At 42.0% G+C, this 21,545-nt stretch overlaps 1 protein-coding gene across 1 annotated transcript in view; it reads right to left on the reverse strand.

Moving 5' to 3' along the window:
* HMGA2 (high mobility group AT-hook 2) overlaps nt 1–21,545 on the reverse strand; it is a 294,508-nt gene that overhangs the window by 79,860 nt on the left and 193,103 nt on the right. The window lies entirely within an intron of this gene.

The raw sequence follows: 21,545 nt of genomic DNA on the forward strand, positions 1-21,545 counted from the left end.
AAAAACTGGAATAATATTTTCTTGTCTGACTCATGCCCAGCTTGTGGCATGAATTCTGAGACTCTTAACCATATTATGTTAGTGTGTCCTAAATACCGTGGTGTGTGTAGAAAATGGTTGCTCACATCTGCCTGGCCTTGGAGGTACCACACCTTAGAGAGGCTAAACAAATTTTGACGATGGACACATCTGGTCCGGTTGTCTTTTCTGTGAGCCGGTTTTTGGTCAATATCTGGATAAAGCGGGAGAAGCTTCTGAAATTATTGTAAACTTAGTATTTTGGTACAAAGGTTGTCCGGTGGAAACCATTCTAATCATCTATGTCTTAGGTAGATTGTGTTTTATATAGTGATTACTGGTGTGCCAGTCCAAATTTAAAGTACTTTTTACAATATTGTATTTTATAAATTATCACGAATTTTATATATTTTTGAAAACTAGGAATAGTATTAAGTAACAGAATTTAGACACAGAGATAGGACTATTAATTTGTGGGACTATCTTGATATTCCGACAGAAACAGCTGTGATGGAACGGCACTGCACTTGGTCTGCTATGGTTACGTTTTCTGATTATGTTTTAATGCTTTATGCGAGTATATTTATGTATTAAGTTTATTATATGATGTAAAATTGTTGCATGCATTACATGGATGTTGTGTACGTACCTTTGATGGTTATGTAACTGAATAAAGGATCTTGATTGTACTGTTTTGTAAAGATCTGCAAATTATGCAGCCAGGGATGGATTGTGTGGCAAATGCAGCAAATCCACAATTATTAGGAAAAATTAATGGCTACAGAACCGTTTAATTCCAGTGGCCCCGAGTATGATATTTTTTTAATAGCCCTTATAGGTTCTTATGACCCAGTGCTAGCTTCCCTAAGGTCTTCTGATACATTTCTGACTTCAATTTCTATAATGTTTGAAGGATGGCTATGCTCCCTATCGTTTTGTATAAATGTATTTTTAGTAATAGCCCTCCCATTACAAACTTTGCTTGTGCTCTGTTGACTAAAAGTCTATCCCATGTGAATCAATAACAGTTTTTCTTTTTGAGATTTGGTGTAAGTGGCTCTTCCCAACATATCTATAGATTTCAGAATTGTATATAATTTACAGGTTTGCAATAGCTATATTTTAAGTAGCATTACTATTTAATGTACAAAAAGTAATGCACACTATGTTCTTCGATTTTATGTTTTACGTTGATGAGATGTTTGTTGAGGTCTTTATTTTTGTTGTAAAGTTGTGGTAAAAGTGCTCAATCCATTTTTTTTATGTTAGGTGTTTGAAAAATAGTTTTACTTTGATTAGGTTTTGTTTTACTTTTCTTTTTAAACTATACAGTGTTTTAGGTTGTTCTATATTATGTTATATATTTACTTACTCAAAGTATGCTTGTTGAGTTTGGAGTTTACAAAGATGATATACTTATTTTCTTCTTGTAATATTTGGACTTGCTACGTTGTTATTTGCTTTATTAGGAAAAAAGAAATAGAAAACCTAATATATATTTTTAAGTATTTATTTATGTAATGGTAATGTCATTTATTTATGTAATGGTAATGTCATTTTTATAGTTCATAGTTGTATTGGTTGGTTTAATTTTATAATGAAGAATTCATGTTGACTAATTTTATTGTTTATGTAGTTTAATGCTATTTAGAGACATTTTAAATAAGATTTAGAAATATTTTATTTTGTACTGTTATGTTAAATATCATTTAATAATTTACTGCGTTATTTAATATTTTATATTTAAAATTGGCACTTTAGTGTATTTTAATGATATTATTTGTTCATTGGTAGCGATATTCCGATTCTCTATAATTTATTTTCAATGTTTGGGTAGTGTTGTAAATCTTTAATATGGCCAAGATATTGTGTATTTCAGTTTGCTTTCAATATCTGGGTATTTTTTATATTTTTAACAGTAATATTTTTGGAGTCGATATTTGTGTTTTTATTTATAAGCACGGGATCATAATATTTTTGTGATGAATAGTTTTGGAGCTATTTCTGTATTTTTTGCTATTTTGTCTGTGATATCCTGTCCTAGAACCATCTGCAAAACCTGTAAAAGTTTTCTTTCCAAGGCTGAAAGCACTAGAACCCACAAAATAAATGTTCTCACTTACACCTTAGACACTCCCTATGATTGAAGTGTAAATGTTTCTGTTAAAATTCTGGCACTCATTGTTGAGGTTAAAGCTGGTAGTCCCTTTGGCTGATGAGCGAAGCCCACCAACTCTTTAGTATTCAACTCAGAAAACAAATATACCTAACTGTTTATATACTTGGTATTCTAAATTCATCTGTCCATCTGATCTGGTACATGAAAAAAGAAATTTGAAAACGGTCCTTTCTTGATGGGGCATTGTGGGCCTACAGCTGAATAGTTTCCTACTACAAAATCATCTCCCATTTAGGGAAAAGGTCAAGTCTTGTTTTTTTCTGATAAAGAAGAGCTAAAGAAACTCTTTATGTAGGGCATGTTGGCCACAGTACCAAAATATAATTCTGCTTATTTAGGAATACTTAATGAATACAATTCTAGGTAGATTGATAAATTGAGTGCTATATAATCTCAAAACTGTGGTATTGTATTGTATTGCAGCATTTATATTGTGCTTAAAACCCCTTTGAAGCGCTTGCCTACATGGGTAGCACGATGCCGCATGTAGGGTGTGTGGTTGGTAGCATGTTGTCTTAGTTTTGATGCTATGTGGGAAGCATTTCCATGTTGTGCATAATAATCCCGAGGAGCGTTTCTGTGTTATGGGACATAGCAGTTTGGTGGATAATGACGTGGGAGACACACATGCAGTTTTATGGCTTTCATTATACTGGTAGCTTTGAACAGACCTGCATTGCAGGTTATCATGAGGAAACATAACAGATTTACTTTCTGCTGGTCTGTGATTGTGTACAGCTGGTGGGTGGAATACATGGCAGCAAGCATTTTGATGTCTCAGCCTGTTTTTATAAGTGATTTTTAGCTAGGTTTGTAATCACACAAGAAAGACCCACCCCGTTTTATATAATTAAAGCACCTGATAGCACATGAGCCTGCCCTCAGACACATTTCTAGTATCCCACTACCTCCCTGGAACCACATATAAGTTAGGTTAGTCCACTTATTTTGAGAAGAACAAAAGATGCAGGCAAATGATAATCTCGAAAACACCACTTTCATCCATATGATGGCAACTTGGTGCTGCATAACAAATATTATGACCAAAGCACTGGGCTGTCAGAATAGCTGTTCCCATGAGACAAAAGCACCCCAGCTTCCAAAGAAAAAGAAAAAAAAGCATTTCAAAGCTTAAATGATAGGGCTGTCGTCTTAGAAGGAGCTTGCAGTATACAAGTCTACTTCCTGTTAGAATAAAGGGTGTTTTGACATTTGAGGGGTTCTATCGTGCCCTTTCATAGAAACATTGTTTCTCTCTGCAAGGCTGTTTTTATGTATTCTAAAGTTAGCCATCCTCCTCCTGGGAAAAATCTTACAATTACCAACAAATAATAAAAAACTAGGACACAAGTTTAGGACTACATTTTGATTTCTTACAGCGCATAACGCCACTTTTCCTAAACACTAAGGACACAGGGCACCGCGAACATATGTTTTTAAATCAAATGTTTATTTTGAAATTCTATTCCATATGTATTTATCGCACGTCAGTGCCAGCGTAGTACCATGAGATAGCTCGGATCAGCACAGCAGTAGTTGAAAAATGCCCACTACCATTTGTAACAATAAAATCACACAAAACACAGAAGTGGATTGAGCAGTTGATGAAGAACAGGGCACGGAGAGATTTCTAATTCCTGATTATATGAACACTCACACTAAGGTCATTCATGCAGGCTCTTTCAGAAATGGATGCCTTCTCATCTCATGACTTGTATCCGGTCGGGTATGTCAAAGAGATGCTGGTTTTGACCTTAGGTTTTCTGTGGTCTGCCTCCTGCCAGCAGCAGCGGCATAGACCCAAAACATGGATCTTGAGAGGAATGCCTGCAGGGAGTCAGTTTCAGACCACTGTCAGGTTTAAGTAGAATTAAAAAAAATGGCTTATATGGGTGACAAAGACTGAGGCTTCTGCTGCAGGGAAGATCAAAAGGGGATACAGATGTGCCATGTGAAAGACTGAGTCCAGAAACTCCAGCCTGCCAGGTGAAAATGAATATGGTGACACCGCAGGGATCACAGCTGTGTCAGAATTTACCATCCAGAAAACTATGGACGAACCCCACCTAGAGCCCACAAACCAAGCGCTGATGATATTTGCTCCCCCTTACAATAGATTCATGAGAATCACCAAGACTTCGCAAATGCATTGCTTTTGCCCGACTTGAACACCACTTTCAGCTGCCTAGAGAAACACTCGAGTAGTGCCATCTGGAGGCAGTGGCTCTCCATTGATTTGGAAGATTTCCATGGTCTAAGAAGCATTTGAAAATAAATGTGGCTGTGAGTGTAATTAGGGTGTGATGGCACAGGATTGTTTTTTACTTTTCTGTTTCTGGTAGATAAAACAATTGGCCAGTTCCATAGAGTTTCCACTGGAACAGGCAGGTGGCGTATGGGTTTTTAGAGAGTTACTCACCTGCTATAGAGAACACTTCAATTGAGTCCAAATGCAGCTTGTAACTGGTTACATTATGTAAAATATGGACTTTTTGTTTTCTGTTTATGTTTTTCTATTTAACTAGTGAAATGTCTTTAGGTTTTTGCAGGGCATACTTAGTACAATGTCCAAACCTCCAACTATGCAAATATAACCTGTAGAAATCATGTGTACCTGGATAACAGGAAATTCTAGTAAAATGTCCGGAGCAGGATTGCCCGGACTCAATGGGGGTCACAGAGAGGTCAGCACGGCGGCAAAAACCTGTCAGTGAAACATATGGAGCACATGCTTTTTTTTTTTAAATGCTGCCGATTTAACATTTCTGTGCATCCCCGTTTTAAATGTGTCCCGTGGGAGGGTTGGCTCATTGGTCCAGTGTGGAGATGAGGTCACGCCCCAACCTGCTCCAGGGAAGGTGTAGGTTTTAATGTGTCCGGTGGAATCAGTTCCGGGCTGTTAACTCTCTCAAAACCTGAAACTGGAATCCGAAGAATGCCTGTGATCATGAGGTGTGGTCTGTTCAAAGGGGTCACTGCAGACTTGAAAGAGGCGCCTCGTCATGCGCCTCGCTGAGGTTGCAGCTCTCCTGCTATTTCAAGGCTGAATAACTTACATTTCAATACAGATTACACTCCGGCGTGCACAAGGCCTGTGCAAACAGACCATGACGCCCAGTGTGATCTTCACAATCATATTAAAACAGTAGTAGCCAACAGGTCGAGGAGTGGTTAACTGAGGTGTGCGCCAGTTCTGTGTCAATCTAAAATATAATTATTTATTGAAAGGTTTGATCTTAACATTGGTAGAGCAAGATTTAGGATTTTTCCGATTGACTGACAGTGCCCATGGCTATCTAGAGGGGAGCAGAGTAGCCAGGCCACCTGCATACTGCTGGCACTTTACATCTTGCACTTTACACGGTCACGCAGAGGAGGCCCTGATGTAGGGATCTTAAGACAAGCCGGCTGAGCACTGACGCAGAGGTCATAGGCCATTAGCGTAAAACGTAACCCTTCATCTTATTCCTCACTGGCTACGTTGCTATCGGTTCGCAGGCTGCTGATTAAGCACGTTACTTTCCTATGACTATTGCTTTTGCAGGTATGCCCCCGTGACACTCTCAGATTGGTTTTATTTACCATTAAAGTGTTTACATATGTTTTTATAAATGCCTTGTGCATCTCTTAAACCACTTTGGGAGCTGGGGGCAGGTCGCAGGCACATTTATAACATACCATGGAGAAGTTCTGGGTGTTACTATGCAATGGTACTGCTGCTGCCTTTCTCCTATTCGTGTGGGCAAAGGCCTGCCAGGTAACAAATGATTCGTTTGTTAGTAACTTAACTGTAAAGAAAAGTTAGGATGTGGTTTGTCTTAAGGTGATCACTAAGTTCTACACACAATTGCTGGCACGTCTGTGCGTAAACAAACAGAACACAAAGATCATTACTAAAACCACCAGCTTCCAATATAGCTCACAAAGCCACATATATGCATAGTCTTACTACAAAGTACACTCAGATGACCCTTTCAATGAAAGATAGAATAGACAGCGCGGGCTGCTGTGCAACATGGCTTAAAGTATAGGGGGAAAGTGCTATGCTGAGGCTAGCATTGACTGTATCATACCGCTCCTTTTCCTTTTAAACTAAGCGTGAGGGGGCAAGCTGCAGGAGGAAGGTGTAGGGAGGAGGAGGGAGGGAACAGCAGCAATGTTCAGCGATTGAAGTGCAGGGGGAAAGCAACATGAGGGAGGAGGGAGGGAGCAGCAACAGAGGAGGGAGGGAGCAGCAACAATGGAGAGAAGGAGGGGAAAGCAACATGAGGGAGGTGCAAGGGAGGGAGCAGCAACAATGGACAGTGGGAGGAAGGTGGGTGAAAACACCACAAGGACATTCGATGAAGGAAGCAGCAGCAACACTGGACAGTGGGAGGTGGGCAGGGAAACAAGTAACACAAGGGAGGGGTGGTGGAGGAATATGGACTGCAGACATATGCACTCTTATAGAGTGCTTGGCAAAAAGTTAAAAAAAAACACACACAAAAAACAAGTACCTGAAGGAGGGCATGGCTAGTGGAAGGACACTTACCACAGATAGGAAGCCGTACTGAGGTCCATGCTCCACAGCAGGGACAAACACTAAAGCCCCTGGAGGAAGCAGAATGCACCGACCAATTAGGAAGCATGGAAATGAGAGTGACATCAAAGCCTACCAATGTTATGGAATGGTAATTAATGGGCGGGCTCTAAGCTCATCTTAGTTTTTTAGGTCGAGCCTGTCCCATTCCGCAGGAATGGATAGGATCGAATTCATGTCGGCAAAATCCTCTTCAAACTAAGGGGTTTCAGCCCGGCGTTTTCTTGCAGTTCACGTGAACATGCACGAGCATTCACGGCCAGGGCTTCTCCTCCCCTAGCAGCACTCCTCCCACACCAGCAACTCCCCCCTCCCACACCAACACCTCCCCTCTCTCTCCCCGCAAACACAGCCTTGCCGTAGCAGCACTCCTCCCACACCAGCACCTCCCCCCTCCCACACCAGCACCTCCCCTCTCTCTCCCCGCAAACACAGCCTTCCTTTCATTTCTCCTCCCCCTCCCCAGCCAGCTTCCCCCAGGCCGTGTTCCCTCAGATATGCTATTGCATATCGTTTGCTACCTCTTGTATTTTGTTGCTCTTGATACTTGCACAACTGTCACTATTGTCTCATGTAAGGTAACGTTTGCTTTTGTAACATGCTCACTTGTAATTTTGGCTTCATGTATCTAAAAACGCCTCCCTCGTGCTCCTTTCTCCCTCTCTCCCGCTGCTTAGTCCTCCCACCCCCTCCCTCTCCAGCGCGCGCTCCACTCGCATCTGCCTGCTGCTCCCCCGCCCACCCCCCCACTCCCCCAACCAGCAATGCCGAGAAGCTTGTTTCCTCTAAGAACATATCGTTTGCTACCTCTTGTATTTTGTTGCTCTTGATACTTGCACAACTGTCACTATTGTCTCATGTAACGTAACGTTTGCTTTTGTAACATGCTCACTTGTAATTTTGGCTTCATGTATCTAAAAACGCCTCCCTCGCGCTCCTTTCTCCCTCTCTCCCGCTGCCTAGTCCTCCCACCCCCTCCCTCTCCAGCGCGTGCTCCACTCGCATCTGCCTGCTGCTCCCCCGCCCACCCCCCCACTCCCCCAACCAGCAATGCTGAGAAGCTTGTTTCCTCTAAGAACATATCGTTTGCTACCTCTTGTATTTTGTTGCTCTTGATACTTGCACAACTGTCACTATTGTCTCATGTAACGTAACGTTTGCTTTTGTAACATGCTCACTTGTAATTTTGGCTTCATGTATCTAACAAGCATTGGCATTGCCAATAGGTCTCGCTTGTGGGACCTTATAGGTATTTAGTTTTGCAGCACAATATCCGATTATGCAACTCGGATATTGTGCTGCAAAACTAAATACTTATAAGGTCCCACAAGCGAGACCTATTGGCTATGCCAATGCTTGTTTTTAAAGTTAATAAAAGTTTTCACTGACAGCACATGCGCTGTCACAGGTGAAACCTAAAAACAGCAAATGTATAGTATGTTTAATTCTTCATAAAGTATTGAAAATAATGACTACCCCACCTCACTTGCTTCCTGCTACCACAGGTAGCTGCTGCTGACACCGTGTAATCCATCCATCACTGTCTTTATTTATTAATTACACGTCATTACATTTGGTACACAATAGCTTTGGAACTCTTAGACTGAGTTAGTGCTAGAGGTAAAACACAGAAACGTCTGACTTCTGACTTCATAGGGAAACCCTGGAGCACCTGCTATCAAAAGCTAGTAACAGATCATAAAATATATTCGAGTTACAAAAGAAAGCAAATAGAGAAGAATTTTCAGATGCTTTCTGCATGTAGGCAAGGTGAGTTAGGCCTTTTGAAAAGGAGGCAGGTCGTTCCAAAAAGGCACATATTTTGCTCCAAGCGTGCAGATTGAACACAGGACCTTAGAACAGTGCAGTAAAATGTAAATATTCAAGAGCGAGATCCCTGTAGACTTCAAACATACCATAAGGCACTTTGAATACAATTATCAGATTAATTGAAGCCAGTAAATTCCCCCCAAAGCTGTACAAGTGTGGGCTTAATATGATAGTTTGTAAGTATAATTCTTTTATTTTGTGTACCATTGTAAAGAGAGGTCAGGCAAGATCATGTTGTAGCAATTTATTCTAGAAAGAGCGACACAACAGGTTTGGCTTATGTAAATAAATGAAGTAGGACATGAGTTAGGCAGAAAATATACATTTTGATTATCTGGCTGACCTTTGGCATGGAAAACAGGGTAGACTTGAACCTTACTCCTGGCTGCCAGACATTGGAAACATGTAGTCTTTGACTGTCATTGCTCACTCTGCCTCTGGAGTCAGCCGCATCGGCAGCAGAAGTTGGAGCTCCCCCTCCACACCTAGGATACAGATATGCTGTATCCTAGGTGGGGTTTGTTCACCGGATTCTGTAGTGCCAGCGGAGGTTGCCACCTGAAGACCTTGGCCTCCCATTTTACACCAGCACTAGAGGTGAGCCGGGCCCCACCGTGATGAACGGGGCGCCCTCGCTGCTCTCCTCAGAGATGCGCTCCAGTCTGCTCTCCCCCTCGGCTTGCCGGGCCCCAAAATGGCGGCGCCTTAGGAACATCGGTGCCAATGACTCCCCGGACAGACTTTCAAGCTCGTGATCGGCTGCTGCCAAAGCATCGCCTTAAGATCTTGCCCTCCTCCTGTGCCTCCTCCTGTGCCCATCCAGCTTCGGTGTTGCTACGGCTCCTCCATATGGCCCCAGATGATGTGGAACAGATTTGTGGCGTGTTCTCCCCTCCTCCCGGGACAGCAAGAGGTCTTTGCTGATGTGCCCCCACTGGCTGCTTGCCACCCACTGCCTCACCATGCAGTCTATCTTCCTGGATTTTGCCTTGCCCCGTCATCAACGTTGGTGACCCCAGTAAACTTTCCCCAGGTATGGGGGCACGGGAGCCACGACCGGCGGATGGTCTTTCGGCGTTGCTCCAGTGGACTCGAGCCCACATGCCTCCTCTCCCTTCCTGACTTTGATTTTTTAACTTTGCACACCCCCCCAGACTTCTCCTGGCACTTTGTGTCATACTCACTTCTTTTGGCCTGGCTGCCATTTTGCTGCTGCTCTCGGCCGTTTTTTTTTCTCTTGACCCCGGCCCGCCATCTTGTTTGTTCCCCCGTCCTTTACCCTTTTCCCTCGTTTGCCCCTTGATGATCCTCAAATGTTTCTTCCCTTTTCTGCTTTGCCTTTTCTCCGTAACCTTGTATCCCTCCCACCCTCCCTACTCCCTCCAAATCTACTATTTGTATATTTATGTATATAGAGATAGCTCCAATAACTAGTATATGTAGTAGACGATTGTACTCTCTACCATTCCTATGTGACGCTTAGAGTTTATCCATTTGTATCTCCACCTTGAGTGACTTTACTACTTGTACATTTGCAATTTTTTTCTGTTCGTATCTCTTCCTTGAGTGACTTTACAATGTATACTTTTGCAATTTTTTTTCCTGTTTGTATCTTTTATGTAACGCATGTAATCCTAAGTCCTTATGTATCGCAACTGGTTCTTATGTAAAGCGCTCTGACACCTTCGAGTAAAGTTCGCGCTATAGAAAATCGCATTAAATAAAAAATAAAAAATAAAATAATTAATTAGTCTAGGAGGTTGGGATTACTTTTTTGCTGATTAAATACTTATGGTAAATGTCCAACGACCTAGTTAGCCATGGATCCCTTGGCCAACCAAAAACATGTTTAAAATACATTGGACATTGTTTTTTTTTTCTTTTCAAAAGTGCTCATGGCATTATATATTGAATTCAAACTTTATGCAGGACAGTTATAACAGCACTGTTGGCATGAAATGTGACGGTATCCCAAGGGAGCTTTGTTCACTTAGTGCTTGTGAAACAAAGACTGACGGCGCGAGTGACAAGTGGAGAACACAGCGAAGGACGCAAAGTGACAAGGTGAAGAAAAATATATACAAAAACAATGGTTCCTCTTCAATGATTGGAAGACAGATAATTGTTTGTGAACCAAAGTTGAGACTGCACCGTGAGTTGCGCTGTATGAACGGTCAACAGCGTTTTGATCCTATCAAGTCAGGATCATCATCAGGAGCGATTCAATAATGTGCATGCCCAACGGTCAAATTTAAAAACAACTCTCTATTATGTTCAGCGTTCAAATCACCAGACCCCCTTCCCGGGGGTGGAAAGTGGGGGACCTGGACAATTACCCACTTTCCCTGTGCCTTATTACGGCTCTGGGTATGGACTGTAATAGGTAGATTTTTTTTTTAGTTTAAAAAAAAAAATGATTTAGTTTTTCAAGAGAAAACTGAACATTCTCCACCATGGTTTGGTTTACAACACATATCAAAGCGCCATTATGATTTTCCATCATGATTTTCCACACAGTACCATATCATTCTTAATTTGCCCCTTACCGCCACACCCATGACAGTTTCTGTGTTTCAAAACCCCATTCAAAGTTAAACAGTGTCATTATATCCATCATGGGCTGTGTTCCAGGCTGGATTCTATTTGCGGAGGCTCGCATATGTTTCCCCTAAATTCGTTCCACTTTCCCCAATTCATGGACCATTTCTTGGGGCATCCTCTATGGGTATATACTGCCATTTCATCCACCATTACTGCATCCATATCATTCCTTCATTGTTGATATGTGGGAGTTACTCCTGAGCCCCAGTTTCTAGCTATATTTCTTTTTCCAATTGTCATCCCCAATGTTGCCCAATTCTGGATCTGTAAATTTAGGGCGGTTGGCTCCCAAATGTTAAGGAGGCAACTCTTAGGACGTCTGCCCCTCCCACCTGTGAGACCATAGTCATGACCCTTTCCAAGTATGGATGTAATCGCGGGCATTCCCATATTATGTGATGGAATGTTCCTGTGAGTCCACAGTTTCGCAGACACAGTGAGTCAGGCGCGCGCCCCAGTTTATGCAGTGTTGTGCATGAGTAGTATATGCGATGAAGCACCTTGAGCTGTATTAATATATTTAAGCTTAGATGGAATTGCTTCTTCTCGGGCGATGCCAACGCGTCCTGCCAGTCTGAGTCCTCTATGTCTCCCAAGTCCGTCTGCCATCGTTCTCTTAGGGTCATCGTGGGGTCTGGTTGGTTATTTAGGAACTTACGGAATGTCTGGGAGATGGCCTTCTTATGCATATGATCAGTGAGGAGCCTATCCTCAAGGGTGAGGTCTCTGCTAATTGCATCTCTGGGGGGATGACACTCTTGAGTGCGTGTCTGATTTGCATGTATCTGTAGAATTCAGTCTCTGCCATGCCGTACGTCTCTTGCAGTTTGCGAAGGGTAGAACCTCCCCTTTTACCCATATATCTCCTATTTTAGTAATATCGATGAGGTCCCATTTCTTGAATCCCTTCGTGTTGGATAAAGTGCCTAAACGCTGGGTCTCCCAGAGGGGGGTGGCCTGCGTCAGTACTCCCTCCCAACCCAATGCCCTCTGCGATGTATGCCATATTTTAATTGTGTGAGCTGTCGGACCCGTGAGTGTGTTCTTTCGTTTATTAGTATATAGGGCTACATTGGACATTGTTAACGAGGTTGTACACACGGAGTTCACTGGCACCAAACTATCTTCTGTCAAGAAACCTGAAACACCAGCAAGCTCCTTGTCAACAGTTTACTCATCCCCTTCTATTAAGAAAAGTGGAAGACCTGGGTACGTATGTGGCATAGAGAGGGGTGGAAGTTGGCGACCCACCTGAATGGTTCTGATTTATCAGAAACTCCCTAAGTGCCACGTCACTCCAGCATGCTTCAATGCATCAAGAGTTTAACGGGGACACAAGAAGTGCAAAATAATATATCAGAGAAAGCAGAGCACAAACCCGAAACCATTTACGCTGTTTCCCAGTCATACAAACATTTTCTACTTTCATTTTCTAAGCCCATGAAGGTTTGGCATCAAATCATGATTGTGCTCTTTCTGATATATATTCTATTCGTCAGTGTTTATATACAGCATGTCTGCCCAGCGCTGGTAACAACCTCTGCACTACTACCTTGCGTACCTAGAATTGTCCTAGAAGAAATAGGTGTTCAGGGTTTTTTCTGAAAATTGTTTCCGATTTGTCCAATCTCAGATATGTTGGGAGGGCATTCCAAAGTTTAGGGGCCAGGTATGGAAAAGAACTCCCAAAACATCCCGTTCTTGTAATCCTAGGAGCCAGCAGCAGATTGTGGCCCTCTGATCTCAATGTTATTTTTGGCCTGTAAGGGTTGAATAGGCTCTGTATGAGCTGGTGGCCGTTTTTGTTGAGACCACGGTGTACAGGGCAAAAGATTTTGAACTGGATTCTTTTTTGTATATAGACAGTTTTTTTAATAAATCAGCTAGACCCATTATACTCCATACCTGTGTTTTTGTGTTCCCCGGCTTCTGCCTCCCAAGCATCACTGGGCCAATACTACAGATGTGTTTTGTTTATCATTCGCTTTGCTAGGTTTAGAGGAATTGCACTTGTTTTTTGCTCTGCAACAGTAACAGGACTTTCGGGCTGTAGAATGTTGATGCTAGCGTTAGCATGTCTTTCTATGCTGGGACCAGTTGAAGTTGTATCAGCCGAATCTTGAGGACTCTTATGTGCATGCTATTGCAGTTATCCTAACGAGACAGCACCAGTAAGTGGACTAAGGTGACTTTGTTTTGGAGACTCAGCATGTAAACAGCCATTTCTGAGCATGCTGTTCGGCAACAGTTAGGGAATGTCCAGTCAAGGGTGTTTCAGTGGCTCCAGGCTAAATGAATCTATGCCAAGTTTTCATGATAGCCACAAATGACACATCTAAACATTGACAATTACTGGGACTTGTTTACATAGTTCGTGATTGTCCTACATACCTGGCATGGGTCAAGCTCCCCTGAATGTATGCAGGACACCTCAGAGGCCTTTTGGAAAGCCATCTGGGCTGAATTAACTTTGACTTTAGATTTCAAGCCATTAGGCAATGAAACATCTCTTATCAACACTAATGCAACCTTGCCATTATTGAAACCTGTACCCACAAGTTTCTCGCAGACATCTCTACGATAGGCGCACAACTCAAATCTGTTGTACAGAGCGCATCTGGAACCTGGACAGCCAGATCACTCACTTGTATTTATTTTGGGCTGCTAAACAGCTGGAGCAAAGTATTGCAGTGTTCAAATATGTTCAACTCTGCAGAATACCAGAGAGACAGCGGTTCAAAAAGGATGCCAACATATTGTGTACCGGGAAACAAGCCTTCATAGTACAGCTTCCTGCCTACAGGGCGGGCTGTGCCTGACATCCGAATAAATTCCACAGGTAATATAAATCGCCCGAAACAAGGCAGGTCCCAACACAGATTTGTATGAACGCCAGGTATGAAAAGCCGCTTTGATCTAGGCAATTTTGAAAATGGAAAAAAGGGCTCCCAGGGACGAGGGTTTGCAGGAAGGCAGGGGAAGTTTCAAAGTTTTGTGCCAGTGCCAAGTAACGCAACAGATTAAAACGATTCCTGCATGCTTAACTGCCTCATTGTGGGTTAAGTTCTGGGCACCAGTACAAGGTCAGGTGAGGCAGAACGTACTTCTTTTTTTTAACTAAGTGCTACTATCTCCTTAAACAAATACAGGAGAGACCTATGCTTTGAAAAGGATGAGTTTGTATTATGTGAAGACCAGAGAGGCAGACAGACTGTGGCCAAACTGTGCAGGTGGGTAGTGCACAACAAACACGTTCAGCCATGTGCGCTGCCTCTGAAACCTGAAGTGACTGTTGGCTCTTGAAGCAGTGTGTGTAGAAGGCATCATGCATCCCAGTGAGACAGTATGGTCTTCCTGAAAAAACTGACAGTCTTTCTCATCTGGACACAGAATCCATTGGTCCTTGAATTTGCGAAAAACCGGTAACATCCCCTCGAACTTGAAGAAAAAACATGGCTTGGACCACTGCAAACAGAGCACAGACAATTGGAGAAGATGTCTGTTGTCCAATCACAATCTGGGCTTGGATTCTTGGGGATCTGCTGGTTTCTGCTCGACCAATCAACAACGTTCAACACCAGGTATATGAGCAATGTCTCCATCATTTATAAATGTCTTCAGTGCCGATGGTGTCAAATAAGTGGTTGTGATTGTTTAAAATACTTTGGGGATTTTTGTTATGTAGAGTCACACTTTGAGGTGGATCCTCAGCAACAACATTGATGAGCAAGAACTCGAAACCCTGCAATCTCGCTCAGACAGTTCCACATTTGCATGCGTCTCCCCTGTGACATACTGAAGTCAACATGGAAAGAGGATCATGTCTTCTCAGACAATCACAAACTCCAGGTTGGGCTCACAGCAGACAAAAACATCACAGCTGCATAGGCTCCCAAAGAGTGTGGTGTACACTTTCTGGACACCTTCAAAGTTCAGAGCTTTTGGGCGCTCATAGACTCTTCAATGCCCTGAGATCAGCTACTCACTTCAGCCCTTTCTTCTGACTCTCTCATTCTCAAAAAGTATTCTCTGCTTGAATCGAATCTGTTGTTCGAGCTCGAATACTGGAATGTTTCTTCCAAGGTGTTCTTCAGAAACTGTTAAAATCAATTGCAGAATCCCAGAACAATGCGACTTGCTTGCTGAGATGGCAGACAGACAAAAGCAAAAGGAACTTGACCGCACTGGCGCTCCATTTGTCCGAGCTACAAATTCAACATGTGATGTTCAAAATAGTTTATGAAAACACTTTGGCCTAACAAAGACTAGATGAAAAATGCACACCAATTACACAGCTCAGGACACAGGAAAAAAACATGGAAAGCACTAGGGGTGGGCGGAATTTGCCAAATTAACTTTCGCAAACTATCGCGAAATTGTGCAAAATCTCCGCAAGCATGCAGAACTTTCACAAAGATTGCTTTTCCCGCCCGTTCGCGTTGTCTTTTTGCGTGCTCGCGGGGAAATGTGCCTCTAACTTGCCCATGCGGTCGCTAAAGGACGCGGCCAGAATGCTCGCGATGCTTATTTCCTGTTCCGGGTCGAATGACGTGTTCGCGATCGCAAACTCGCGCGGGATAGCGCGACCAGTTACCAACAATCCAACATCTCGTGGCGCACGCGAACGGATAGGAAAATTCATCGGCGAACACTGGGACCCGGTAAGTCGCTACCGTCCGTGCAAGAACGCATTTTTAAAGAGCGAATGCGAAAATGTCAAAATATCACAAATTCCACGAGCGTAACGAAATTTGCCGCTCAGGCCTAGAAAGCACTGCCCTAGAGTACAATGGACTGAAGGATTCTCCACTCTTCCAGCCCTGAAAGCACACAATATTTTAGTGTCACATAGATGATGCACTACAATAGAAAAATATTCCCTTATGTACTTTGCCAGAACCTGAACTGTTGCAATATTTTATGAATTACCCTTCAGACCTGTCTATAATTTAGTATAAGAAATATGTAATACAAATCCTTTGCCTCCCTCTCTCTTTAAAAAACAAGAATATTTATGAGTGGAAATCACCCAGAACCCAGTCGGAGTGGAACAGACAAGTTTGCTGAACTTTTTAGGTTTAACATTATGCAGGGATTGAACATTTTTCCATGGCTAGCAGAGCTCAGCCTTAATCCATTTTTCTGTGATTTAAATGCAGGTCCTATAGGAAGCAGAGTTCGTATTTAGTGGTCTTGGGATCTGGAACTCACTCTGAAGTTACAACACAAATGTCTAGATCTACCGTCTTATTGATAAATGATAGAGGCGAAATGGTTTGCAAAAAAGTTCCTGAAAAGGATTTTTTTTCTGGGATCAATCATTGATCAATTAGCCAAATAATGTGAGCTCAGCGGCCCTTTTAAGAGTGCTGTATAAGAAAAACTATTTACAACAGTACACAAGTTATTTACTATGAAACAAAGATAACCATGATCTAATGCTTGCAGCCTCACTGGATTGGAGTCCTATCAAACCACTTAGTCCTAAGTTCTACATGTTTTACCTGCCAACGTTGGCAACATTTAGGAACTCTCTCAACCCAATACTATGAGGTCTGTAAAGGAAAAATGCATGTCTTTTCCTTTCAGGGTCTCTTAGAGATCTTCTGAATTCGTACTGGGTAGGACACTGGGGGCTCATCTACCTTGGAGTTCTGCATGAGGGGCTCAGGAGTAAATATCTGAAAGCATGGGTCTTCAAAGCCCTCTTACACTTTTGATTCAAGGTTTGAAGACATCTGAAAGATATGAAATTAAAAAGAGAGAACCTAGACAATTAAAAGTGCTGCATGGCGCTGGTGGAAAAAAACATTCTTTATTCTGGTCCCATCTCACTTATTAGGTCTTTTCTATTGACAGATTTTAGCTGTGAGCTTACCACTGCTCAAAATTGGTTGGCTTTCTTGTAAATCTAATGTGCTTGCTTCTTATTCAATGTCTTTACATTTTCGTACTGTGTTTGTCCCTCCATTGGAACATTGCAGAAACTGAGAAAAGAGACCTAGCGCTGATATTATTAGACGCCGAGAAAGCGTTTGACCGAGTAGAGTGGGCATACTTATGGGCAGTGATGCAAAGAATGGGATTTGGCAAACATTTTTTGAAAGCAATAAAAACACTATATCACTCACCCAACGCAAGAATCGTAGCTAATGGTAGAAAATCGGAAAAGATAAACATTACAAGAGGTACTCGTCAGGGGTGCCCTTGCTCCCCACTTCTTTTTGCGCTATTTATTAATCCACTCTTATTAAAACTATCACAATCAATATATATTAAACCTTTCATAGTTTCATCCATACCCCACTCAGTATTTGCATACGCGGACGACATCGCCATTACCACTACAGACCCAAGACTCGCCTTGATAGAGATTGAACGATTGGCAGTTGATTTCGGAAATAGTTCCGGTTATAAACTAAATGCAGGGAAAACACAGGTGCTCTGTTCGGATTCTGTCCAGTTTAACGATCACAGGATCACTCATGAAGTGACATACTTAGGTATAATAATAAAATCCCATACACATGAGATAGTTAAGGCCAATTGGGATCAAATAATGCTACAAATTAAGCAATCTCTAGATAGGTGGGAGAGACTTCAATTATCCATTATAGGGAGAGGCAACATTATTAAGATGAATGTATTAGCAAAAATGTTATATCTTTATCGCAGTATTCCCTTGGAGATACCCTTAAGTCACATATATAAATTACAAAGTTTATGTACAAACTTTTTTGGGGCGCCGGGTAAAACAAGACGAGCAATGAAATGGTTAACTCTGCCCATAGAGAGAGGAGGGCGTGGGATTCCGGATTTTGTGTTCTATTACTATGTTTGCTTTTTACAGAGAATGAGAATTTTGTTGACGGGAGAACAAATTGAGGATCCGGCAGAATCCCCATCGATATTCTGTTTATTATTAGGGGAACATGCGAAGGGATGTCTGTTAAAAGAATTGGAGGGGCATTATTACAAACACACTCGATTTAAGGTGCTTATATCTGGATTTAAAGTATGGAGAAGGGTTGTTAGGATACTGAAGTTAGAAAGAATCATATATTATACTCCCTTTTCTGCGGATAAATTATTACCATCAATATTTTGGGATAACGTAATAAAGGAATGGGGCAGGAAAGGTATAAGTAAAATCGGAGATTTATATGATACTGAAGGAAACTTTGACTCTTTCTCTAATATATCTAGCAAATTCCACATATCTCAACTATCGTTTTTCAAATATCTCCAAATTAGAGATTTCTGTTTAAAGAAGTTAAATAGACTCAGTCCTAATAAGTTAATAGAGGCTGTTCAATCAAAAAAAAAGATTGGTGCGCTTTATCGATTGCTGATGAACTACAAGACTGATGATTTGAATAAATATAATGTTTACTGGCAGAATCAACTAGAGGAAATTGATTTAAATGTTGTGGATTATATCACGATGGCAAAGGATATATGTATGTCTGCTAACTTGAAAGCTCAAATATACAAGACAATTTTCAGATTATATTATACTCCTAAACGTATGGCATCATGGGGGCCTAAGTATGACGGAAAATGCTTTCGATGTGGGGGGGTAGATGCAGATGATATACATGTTTTTTATAAATGTTCGAAACTATCATCCTTCATATCAAATGTGGAATTTTTTTTATCTATGATTATCCATTATCCGTTTAAAATAACCCCTGCACTTATGTTGATGGGGGGAGGCAAAATTGTCAATGATAACCTGAATCTTTGTAAATATAAGAACTTTTTGTTTATGGCTATGTCAACCGCTAGATTATGTATAGCCACTGAATGGTTACAATCTGAAGCACCATCGTTTGAATTTTGGAGAAGGAAAATGTTTAATATATATGAGTTAGAATGGAATTTGTACGCCTTGAAGGGAATTAGGAAAAAACGAATAGGTATATTGACTTGGGGTATACTTAAAGAGTATTTAGATGAATAATCGGTTTTGCTATTTATTTCTGTCCCTTTTGTTTCGTTTTGGAACCTATTATTACCCACTTATCTGCTATAATCATATAGTAAGGTAAAAGATGGTTTAGTAATCTCTGTCTCAAAGCTATGAATGTATTTTATGTTTTATCATTTGACCCAACGATGATAATAAATAAATAAAAAAATAAAAAAGGAACATAGCTTATTTGCCATGCTTTTGACTGCTAGGCATGACCTGTGTCCTTTCACTACTTTCATTCAGGGAACGACTTTTTTCTTTCATGATGAGTGCATGTGTTTTCTTGCTCTCTCCCCCATGTGCTGATTCACCCTCAAACCCAGTGCACTCCATGTCGCTCTCCCCAAACAAGTCTGTTGCTTTCCCATTCCTCCCTGACCAACTCTGCTTTTTTTAACCCACCTCCCAACACCACCTTTTTCCTCTTGCTGCTGGACATTGGTTCTCTGTATTGAGTTGCTGATCAAGAATGAATCCCCTGTTGCTCACCCACCCACCCCTCCCTTTTTATTTATATTTCTCTTTCTAGACGGGCCAGCAGCTGCAATTTGCTGTCAGGCCACTCTTTTCTTCAGAATGCATTTTTGCTACCATTTGTAGCGGATTTTTGTGTGTAAATTATAGCTTGAAGATAATGATGCATGCAAGTGCATACTTCATGTTGTTGGGCATCGATATCAAAGCATTTTTTTTTTTTGCTGATGCTGTTCAGCATCACCAACAAGCACTGGCAAAGCCAAAATGTTTGCTGTTGCTCTAGAATGACAAACACTACTGGCTTTGCCAACGCTAGTTTGGAAGATGATGCTCTGCCTTCAACATGATAATGAATGACTTAACAGCCTTGAAGTGCTTGTAAATGACCGTGGATGGGTGGAGAACACTGATCTGAACAATTATTAGCACTGACCTCCTTCAATAGGCACGGCACATGAGAAACCACTCCAGCAAGCCAACGTTGCATACTTGGGCATTAGAGGACTAGCATTTTTGTTACTTTCTGATTGCTTCTTGTTTGCAATAGTGCAGATATTAACATTCAAATATACCTGCCTTTGAACATTGAGAAGCTCCAACTCACTCCTTCTTATTCCTCCAAAACTGAAAAAGAAAACCACACAATACCGATCGTTTTCTGGCAATGCTCCCAGGATGTGGAACGCTCTTCCTAGAGTCCTCAGATGCAACCCCTCCTTCTCCTGTTTCAAAAGGGACCTGAAACTCCATCTCCTTAACAAATACTTTCCTGACCAACGTCAGCTAACCTAGACTTCCATATCCAAGTTTACTCCTCTCTCTTGACATTCAAGGATAGTTGATGACCGAACTATGTTAACCACCGTATTTTTCATGCTGTATTTTTTTATCCCTGGTTTGCTTCCTTACTGTCTGCCTACTATGTAATGCAAGTTCCGTCTGTTTTTTTGCAGTGTGTATGTAAAGTGCTCTGATACCTACGGGTCAAGCTAGCGTTATATAAAACTATTAATATAAAATAAAAAATCACCGTACTGAGTAAACATGATGTTGTATTTGTTTGGTGGAGTGTTGGATGCATTTGGAATTACTAGGATTGCATTGGTGCAAGGATATTTATTTAGATGGTTGTCCATGTGCGCATTTGAAGTGGAGGTTGATAATAGTGGAGGCTATTCCTGCATTGACGGAAGGCAGTGTGGTGTCCTCACAGCCAGAGGTTTTTGTTTAACTTATTGGATGCACGCCGCAAACATTTTGGACTACTAGAGATCAGCCTGATTATGACAATGCGGGTCAGACCGCCACAAGACTACTAGCACCACCAGGATCCTGGATACCAAGGTGGTGGGGAAAGCAGCAGGGATGGGAGGCCAACCCAATCACAACCTGCCTTCCACCGACCTTTTAATGGCAGGGACACCACCATGAAAAGGCTGGCAGAAAGGCAGGGAAGGTACCCCCAAACATGTCCCAAGGGTGATTTTACCCATTGGGCAAAGTGCATGGGGGCACGCTGTGACCCCTCTTATTGCACTGTCATGCATGCATTGTGTGCCATGCAGGACATGGAGCAAGGAACACAGTGCACCCGACATACAAGTGGCACTGCCAGAGCGGCTGCATATGCTTTAGGCTCTCTATGAGCTGAAGCATGCCGCCATTGTGGCACCCCGACCCAACACTGCTAGCATGGTGGTAAACGGTCGGGATGCCGCTGGCTTGGGGGTGTCTCCCAACCGCCACAGCGGCGGTTCGACCGCCAATATCATAATTGGGTCCTAAATATCCAATCTTTTCCAGGGTGGGAAGAGGTCCGAAAATTGTTTGCAAAGACCTAGGAATGTGTAATTAAGTGGTTGTTCAAAGAGTTGAAGAAATTT

Source organism: Lissotriton helveticus, chromosome 1_1 (assembly GCF_964261635.1).
Source record: "Lissotriton helveticus chromosome 1_1, aLisHel1.1, whole genome shotgun sequence".
NCBI lineage: Eukaryota > Metazoa > Chordata > Amphibia > Caudata > Salamandridae > Lissotriton > Lissotriton helveticus.